This window comes from Adiantum capillus-veneris, chromosome 24, assembly GCF_014529385.1.
Source record: "Adiantum capillus-veneris isolate H3 chromosome 24, ASM1452938v2, whole genome shotgun sequence".
Taxonomy (NCBI): Eukaryota; Viridiplantae; Streptophyta; class Polypodiopsida; order Polypodiales; family Pteridaceae; genus Adiantum; species Adiantum capillus-veneris.
In genome coordinates, this window is record NC_140954.1 from 138,608,019 (window position 1) to 138,617,647 (window position 9,629).

General features: G+C 43.2%; 2 pseudogenes; one reads left to right on the plus strand and one right to left on the minus strand.

Moving 5' to 3' along the window:
* The first annotated feature begins 1,925 nt into the window (after window positions 1-1,925).
* Window positions 1,926-3,937, plus strand: LOC147427237 (uncharacterized; annotated as a pseudogene).
* Window positions 3,938-8,084: 4,147 nt separating this feature from the next.
* On the minus strand, window positions 8,085-9,368 carry LOC147427238 (uncharacterized; annotated as a pseudogene).
* Window positions 9,369-9,629: the final 261 nt, after the last annotated feature.

Sequence of the window (9,629 nt, forward strand, 5' to 3'; positions counted from 1 at the left end):
GTGTTTCCTGATCACGTGAAGTTGGCCTCAACTGATCTCTCAAAGTTTGGAGATCCTCCTCTTCTAGTAGCAATTCTGGTTCGTCCCTAGCATTTCTTTCTTGGATGTACCTCTCGAACGAGTCCAACTCAAAAGCTGGGTTGTTTCTATTCTTCGTTCTCAGTGTGTAAGTGCTACTAGAAGGTTTCCAAGTGGCGTCTGCATCGCCTTGTAGAGATCTTTCTAGAGCAAATCCTTCTAGCATCCTTTCCATTTTTGCTATCTTCTCCAACCTGGTGTTGTTTTCCATTTCCGCTTTCCGCTTCTTTAGTCGGACATCTTCCTCTTGGGTTCTTCTCTCTTCTTCCATCTTTTCTTGTGTACTTCTTGTTACTCTTTCCAGCTTGCGTTCTCCAATGGTGTTAATAGAGGCCGGTACTTTCGTTTGTGATCTGTCTTCGATATTCTCCCTTAATACCAGCCAGTGGTTCTGATGAGGGGCAAGTGGCAACTGATCTGCCGCGCCTATGGCATGGTATATTACTCTGGTTAGGACTTCTCCTCCTGCAATGTAATTTGGTCTGTCCTACCTTAGCTTTGTCATTTCTTCAAACAGATATGACGCATGATCTATATAGAACTCATGGGTCATTCCCATAGCCCATGTCAGTGGGGTTGAGATGCTCCCGTGTGGTGTAGTGTATCTTGGCGGTCTTTTGCTGTAGCTCAACAAACACTGAATGTAGATCTATGTCAGTTCTGTTACTTCCGGGTTTGCTATGAGTTCGAAAGAAGGTAGTTTGGACTTTTGCAAGTAGACTGTGAGATTTTTCCTTCTTTCTCTCATGTTGGCTCCTTGATCTGACAATTTCAATGCCTCTTTGATGATCTCTTTGGTAATCTGGATCTCCATCACTTCGTTATCCATGCCTGCCACTCTGCAAGTTCCATCTTCTTGGATAGTCTCTATTAGATGTTGTACCCTCTTGAAATCTATCCCTACTGGTGGTAGTGATACAAAGTTCCACAAGCCAACTTTTTTGAGCCATGACCTTTGCGGTGATCTTTTCAAGTAATTCTTTGCCTCCTTGGGAATCATCACTGTATCCACTAAGTTTCTTTTGTCATCCACATATGAACCTTGATAGATCTGAAAGGCTGCTGCCTGTTGCACATCTGCAGGTATCCAGGTGGCTGCTGGCTTTAAGGAATTGGGTAGAAGTGCATAGGGTACTGCACCTTCCGTTGCCAGGTTCTTGCCTTCTCGGAGAAGCCTCCATAGATCCTGTATTCACAATTAACAGTTAATGCACAAACATAGTACTACTCTCCTAAATTGATTATTACTTAATCATGCATCTAGATGAGCCTTCTTAGTCCCAAGATTAGTTAAGGTAAAATGTTAGCAGATAGACAAGCTCTTCCATTGTGCGACTTTGGCGGCTTCAAATTGATGTTGTTGGTGAAGGAGAACAAGTCCAAATGCCTTGAAATTTGGTGTGGTGTATGCTCACAAGGCATGTAAGGTTACTCTATAAGCCCAGGCTCAAAATCTGTTCATTTGCAGCTTTTGCTTAGTCTATCGCGATAGACTAACCTTTTTTTTTACCAAGGTCCTATTTTGCAGTTGTGCCTCCACCAATTGGTTTTCGATACCTTGCACATGATCTGATCTCATTTTCACCTCAAATGAATGTCACGTGACCCCTTTTTAGATCAACTCCCACTTTTCCAGATTCCTGTCAATGAGATGTTGGTCTATCTCCTTCATTTTGTGTTGTTTTGAGCTCAAACTTACTGGATGGTCCTCTTGCATCATGTTGAAAACAACTGATAATTCAAATTTTTTGATAAGATGGTCCAATATCCCTCTGCTTAGTCTATCGCGATAAACTGGTACTTAGTGTCAATTTCTGTGTCCCGGCTTGGAGGCTTCAGCTAAGGTCATGGTGGCCTTGGATTTGGGCACCACCTTCTCCGGCTTCGCTTACGCACACAGAAACGACCCCATTGAGATTCACACAAACTTGGATTGGCCTTCACAGACCGAAGCAGCCGCATCAGCTCGCTATTGCAAAACCCAAACAAGCCTTTTCTATAAATGTAGCTCCCCTGCTTCCGCTACTAACTATGTTGTGGGGCAATGGGGCTGGCCTGCCCTGGTCGCCTTCCAAAGGGCTCTTGCTGAGCCAGAAAATCCGCCTAAACGGCTTAGAGTTAGTGACATAGTGTCGTCTTCTTCGTCGTGTCAGCAAAGTAATCATGCGGGCAGCAGCCATGTTAGCCGTGATAAAATTACATGTGCTAACGTGCTTCCAGATGGTGGTGCTTTTGTGAGCTGCTTCAAGCTCTACCTTGCCCACCAAGCTGGCGCACCATATTCACCCACATGGAGTTGTGAGCGTCTTCCTGAGGGTCTTGACATTGATTCCCTTATGATAGATTATCTTAAATATCTCTCCGACTTTGCTTTTGAGCATCTTAGAGGCAGGTATGGCACTCAGCTTCAAAGGCGTGATATTCAATGGTGCCTCACCGTGCCTGCCATGTGGGCAGAACAAGCAAAACAGAAAATGAAACAATACGCATACAAGGTGGGGCTCTCAGAGGGTGTGCTCAATTCTACCTCTAGTACAGATGGTCCAAGCCTCCATCCTTTAAGAATCATTCTGGAGCCAGAGGCTGCATCGCTCCATTGCTTGCACAGAGCTAGGTATGCCTTCTTGCGAGATGGGGACAAGTTTGCTGTTATGGATGTGGGTGGGGCTACGATTGACCTGGTGATTCATGAGAAAGTAGCCAGTAGACACTTGGAGGTTAAAGAGGTTGCAAGGAGTGTAGGATGCCTTGGTGGTGGTATCTTTGTTGATGAGCATTACTTGCGTGCGCTTGCGAAGAAAATTCCTTGCTTGTTAGACTTCTTACAAGACAATGCTAATCACAGGATGAAGCTTCTGAGTGAATGGCAAAGTAAGAAGTTTACTTATAGTGGAGTAGATACGCAGCTGGAGATTGACTTGCCATGGAAGCTTGCCCAAGCATGGAAGAAAATGGACAAGGAAACTGGTCAAAGGAGAGACAATGGCCATGGAGAAATCGTATTTACACGAGAAGATCTGAAGATGATCATGGACCCCGAGGTGGACAAAGTGATTGAGCTGTTGGAGCAGCATATGGGTCTTAATCTCCAAGCAATATTTATGGTAGGAGGATTTTCAGCATCGCCTTATTTTTTATCAAGAGAGTTCATCAAGCATTTGATTCAAGGGTTAAATTGATAATAAGCCCACCAGACCCAGGCAGCGCTATCTGTCAAGGCGCTGTATTGTTTTGCATGTCTAAGGAGCCAGTAACATGCAGGATTTCGAGGAAAACATATGGTGTTCGGTGCCGGTGCCGGAGGAATTTTGTTTATGGGACAGATCCAATGGAATACCTTGTAATCAATGATGATTTTAAACCCGATTGCGACCATGCCTTTTTCATTTATGTCAAGGTAGGGGATGTTGTGCTATTCGAGCAGAATGTGGATCATGTGTTTTATCCTTCTCTCCATGGGCAGAAGAAATTGTTGTTGCAACTGTTCAGTACTACAGAGGAAAGCCCTCGCTATACCACTGGCACTGACTGTACTTTGGAAGGAAACATTGTCATAGATATATCTCAGGATCTTCACAAAGACAAGTCACGCAAGGTATGTGTCAGCATGCATTTTGGAAGGTCCACCATAGAGATGTCTGCTAAAGCCCTCAACTTTGGAGATGGCCTCAATCTTGGTACGCTTCCCGTCAGCTTTCAACAGGCAGTAGATATCGTGCGCTAGAGTTCAACCTTGTAGCTTCTATTGTAGCGCTATGAGTAGTTCCTATTGTAAATATCCTGTTTTCTTTTTTGTTAGTACTGTTGGAAATAGTTTCCTTGCGTCGAACACTGTTGCAAAATGCAATGGGTGCAGCAAATTATAGATGTATTGTTCTGTTGAACTAAAGTGTGTCTCTAGTTGACGTTTATCCCCTGTAGCTCCTCCCAATTCCCTGACAAAATTGACGGAGTCTGAGAGAGTGAGAGGCTAGCCGCATTGCATAGGTTGGTTAGGAATTAAATGTTGATGAAGCAGTAATATCAACCCTCAAGGAGCATGTGAGGGCAGCTTTGATTGACCAGTGACGTTGCTGCAACATCAGGGTCAAGCTCTTGTGCTAACGATTTACAAGCCGTTTAGGAACATAGAAGGGCAGGCTATGATGTCATGAGAGGGGCATGAACATGATGGAGAGCAAAGAAGCTTATCATCACAAGCATGCTCTGCTTACTCTTCACAGGGGTTTTTGCCTATCGCAGTGCTAAGTTTTTGTACTTTGTTGGCACTGCCTGCTTGGAGGCAGTGATACACTAGGCGTGGAGCTTTGTATTAGTTGGGCCATTGAGAGGAAGTGACACCATCTCGTTATCGCTCTCAGCAGTACCCACTCCATCTGCGGCCATGTGTTGCACATTCTCCGATAGGTTATGTACATTCCCCACTGCATGATCTAGTCGTGCCAGCCAGTTGGAAACATTGTCATTGAAAGCTCCACAGCTAAAGCTTAGAACTACCCCCAAGATAGGAAGTCTCCTTCCTCCTCAATCCTAGAAAAAGAGAATTGAGTACCACCAGAAAGAAACTAGAGTGCTTCGTCAGTTGCGTTCGTATCGAATTAAGATTAACTAAAATATCGAAAACTACGTATCGAATTAAGATTAACTAAAATATCGAAAACTATATATGTCATTTTAGCACTTCTCAAATGAAAAAAATATCGTTTATTTGATGCTATTAATTTGTCTAAGATATTTATTAAATGGAAGGAGAGACTTCAAAATGAAGAGAGAGAGAGAGAGAGAGAGAGAGAGTAAGAGAGTTCATCAAAGGGTGTTTGTTTTTTTTAATACGAGAGAAAATGAAACACGGAGAGAGATTCCATCAAAGCGTGTTAGATTTTTTTACCTGAGAGTGTTTGGGATACCGATTGCCGTGGTTCAAAGGCGTTAATCTTTGCAAAAATGGGATATTGATCGTAGTGCTTCGAAGGGGTATCTCGCAAAAAATCACAAGGAGGGTTAGAATTTTGTCAAGCTCAACGTTCGTGATCATACAAGATGTCAATGTTATTAATTGTTTGTTGTTTCATTTTCATGTTTCAAAAAAAAAAACATGCAAGTCTCCTTACATGGGGGAGTTTGCACAATCCTCCCCAATTTTTTATAATATGAGGGAACGTGTCATTCCCACGGCAGCGTGCAATTTTTAATGCATTCATTAACTGCGTTCTCAGTGCGAAAAATAAAAAAATGATAATGGTTATTCACCGTGGGATTGAATGTCTCTCGTTGATGCACTTCCTTGCATCAATGATGTTGGGCATCTTACGTAGAGACACATGCCTTCAAGATGCATGCATAGGTGATTGCATCTGGACAGAGGCCCTCGTTTCGCATTTGTTGAAAACAATTAGAGCTTTTTGGCCCTGCCCCCATAGGATAAATCTTACAATTAATGCATTCCAAGAGTCCACACTCTAGATCACAGGATGCATGATAATTTTTTGCAACAGCCCGTGACTAGTAATCTCATCATTAATTCTCTCACCCATGTCAATGTCTTTCATAAGACTACACACCGTCAATGTGCAAGCGTAAGTGATTGCATTGAAACAATTGGAAAGTGGCCTTCGCTATCCCATGAGAACAAAAAACTACTTCCTTGAAATAGCCACGTTGGGCATATCTGTAATAGTGATGACAGATCGGACATGAGAACTTCTCATGCTTTTGTGAGTCTGCTTGATGTGTTTCACGAGTATTGCTTCTTCCCTAGAGTTGTTAGTGGATTTTTTGCCTTACTGTGGACATTGTAAGGGCACCACATTTGCCATGCATATAAAGAAAAGCCCTACTAAGAACAACCTGTTTCTGAATAGCTTGTGACTAACTAGCACTCTCATCATAAATTCTCTCACCCATGTCAGCATATTACAAAGTCTCTCAAGATTCTAGCATAGGTGCTTGCTTCCATAGATGATTGCATTGGAGAAAGGCCTTCTGCTTGCGTATGCTTAGAACAGCCTTGACGAACTTCCTTGCCAGCATCCTGCATGGATTCGAAGTGATTACCCATCTTGTGGTTTTTCTGTGAAGGTACCAAAAAAGAACAAAGGAAGCTGATCTCCCTTGTTTTCATTGAAAGGCTGTAATTTTGACGATTTCTCAGTTTGCGATGAGAAAGACGTCAGAGGGCCGAAACTGTAGTTTAGAGCAGGAATAGTTCAATAGCTACACGTCTTGACAAGTCGACTGATGAAGGCCATTAAAAAAGCGAGCAAGCACTTGCCGTTTGGATGGTCGATGCCACGTGGATGAAGGATTCTTGCTTTGCATCCACTGGAAACAACATAGGGCTTTCTGGCCTTGCTCTTGTTGCGCATATCTCGAATTAGCACATTCCAAGAGATGACATTCCAGATAGGAAGCTCCTCAAACACATTTTGTGCTTTCTCAAGCGTACCACATTTGACATACATATCGGCCAAGACAATATTGCCAAGCACGACATCTTTCTTCAATAGCCTCCGACTCACAATATACTTCTGAGTTTTTGTGCCCATATAAGCATCTTGTGTAGAGCCACATGCCTTCAAGGTACGTGCAAAGGTAATTGCATATGGAGAGAGACCCTCGCTTTGCATACTTATCGACCAAGACAGTACCAAGCACGACATCTTTTCTCAATAGCCTTTGACTAACAATACAATTGTGAATTTTTGTGCCCATGTCAGCATCTTGCTTAGAGCCACATGCCTTGAAGATGCATGCTAAGGTGATTAATGTAGAGAGGCCCTCACTTTGCATCTGTTGAAAAAAAACTAGAGCTTTCTGTCCCTGCCCATGTGGGACAAATCTTGCAATTAGTGCATTCCAAGAGTCCACACTCCAGACAGGAATCTCCTCGAGCACTTGTGTAGAGCCACATGCCTTTAGTATGTAAGCGTAGAATTCAAGACAAAAGTATAGGTGACTGAATTTTGAGAGGTACACTTGCTTTTGCATCCGCTGAAAAAGCCTAGAGATTTTTGGCGCTGCTCTTGTTGCGCACACCCCGCAATAAGTGCATTCCAAGAGGTAACATTCCGGACAAGAAGCTGAAAATAGACTAGAGCTTTCTGGCCCTGCTTCTGTAGTGCGTATCCCACGACCAGAGCATTCCAAGCATTTGCATCCGTTGAAAATAGCCTAGAGCTTTATGGCTCTGCTCTTGTTATGCACATCTTACATTCAATGCATTCCAAGAGGTGACATTTCAGACATGAAGCTCCTCAAGCAATTTTTGTGCTTTCTCAAGCGCACTACATTGGACATACATATCGGCCAAGGTAGTGCCAAGCACGAAATCTTTCTAGCCCTGCTCTTGTTGTGCATAGAGCCACATGCCTTCAAGATGCATGCGCAGGTGATTACGTCTACTGAGAACAATCTAGAGCATCCTGAAATCACTACATTCCAAGAAGCAAAATTTCAGGCAGGAAGCTCCTCAAACAGTTTTTGGGCTTTCTCAAGCGCACCACATCTGGCATACGACCAAAGTACTGCCAAGCACAATATCTCCTCTCAATAGCCCTTGGGGCTGGAAATCTCATCATGAATTTGTGTGTTGATGTCAAGATTTTGGGTGATGCTGAAGGCCTTCAAGATGCAAAGAGTAAGTAACGACATCAGCAAAGAAGCCATCACTTAGCATCTGCTCATAGGAGTGGAGAGCTGAGGTGAAACTGCTACTAATTGTCGTAATCATTGTTTGAATCTGCGAGTGCATAGAGAATCGCAACAATTGCTATATAAATTTGCGATAAGATTCACTGCAATTTAAGAAACCGCACGATGATAAATAAAGGGAGACATGCATTTTAAAGCTCTACCACATGGGTTATTGAGAGGCCAAGGATTTGAAATTGGCTCCTACGCTATCGAAGTAATCATAGCCCAAATATGTACTACAAGCATATCCATTCTAGCCATAGTGAGGATCGGAATAAGAACAAGAATTTGAAAGAACACGAGAGCGTTTCCAATTACAGACCTATAAATTTGTTGCAGCATTTTTTGCCTCTAAATTCAGATGGCTCATGAGTATTGGAGTTAAGATGCTGATTTAGGCTCATTAGTCTTTCAAAACCTCTGTCACAAATTGGGCACACATGGCAGCTGCCATTATAGGAAGCTTCAGTAGCATAAATTGTTGATTTATCGCATGAGTCATCATCATCATCCCTGCGGATCATGCAAACGAGATCTCAAACTCAGACAGTAAAGCAATGCACAAGGAACAAAATCTTTACCAGTCTTGCGATCCAGCTATTTGTGGTGTTGTCAAGAGATTGGGGACACCACGGTCTACCTCAAGCTGTCGAACAAGGCGCAACATCTGTTGGTTGCTTATGTTGTAATAGCTACCCATTTCAATCTGCAAAAACCCATGTATAACTTGCGATCGCATTAGTAGGGATGCAGGATACGCAATAGATAGAGACAAGAATCAGACATAGATCTTGTCTAATTTACAGACCTGCAAAACAAAGCTTGGTAATATCTTCGAAGAATACCCTTGTAAACATAATTAGGAGAAGTGTTATATCCCCAACAAATCATGCTAACCCAGCCCCCCCCCCACCCCCCCCCCCCCCCCCCCCCCCCCCCCCCCCCCTCTCTCTCTCTCTCTCCATGATAGATATTGATCCAACCCGAAACTAGCTAAGAGATGTTTGATGAGATTGAGAGCTTGTAAAGAATAACGCATGAAGATTAGAGTTGAATAAGAACGTACGTGCTTGGTGAGGGCAGAGACGAAGCTAGCTTTACGGGGCTCGGTGTCGTTTGGAAGCATGGTGATGGCGCAAGTCGTTGTTGCTGGTAAAATCGCGCTCGCAGTCAGCACATTAGTGGTGGTGTGATGAGTTCGTGAGATGAGCCCGTAGTGACTGCTCACACACAAAGCTTCGTTCGCACTTATCGCAGTAAAACGATGGATCTTGTTTGAAAGTGCGCCACGTGGGTTAATGAGCGCGCAACATTGAGATTTTGGCTCCTACGCTAATGAAGTAATCAGAGATAACCTAGAGTGAAATTTATTCCTTTGCAATTGATTAGCAAAACTTGAATCTCAAGGAACTGGAAAATCACACCATCGGTAAACTCGGACTGCGAAGAAAGACCCGAACGATCCTCACCTGACTCAGAGGATCATGTTTGCCAAAGAAGCCGTCGAGGTCCAAAGACCTAGCTACTCAAGCTCAAACCAAATGTTGGCCACTTTTTGCATCTGCCAAGATCAAGCCTGTAGGTACAATCCAATACATATTCCAAACTGCATATAGACGCGGAAGAGCACATATACTCCTACTGTTGTAACTTGCTTTCTTATAATCTTCATAGAAAACTGTCCTTTGTACTTGTGCTGAGTATACCCACTACTGAACTGTGCAGTCAATATATAGTACTCAACATGACTCCAATACTCAAAACGGAAGGAAAGGAACCGGCTAGGGGAACAACCCATCAAGGACGCTCGAACTAATTTGTAACATGTAATATGACTTATTTTTGCAAAGATTTACCAT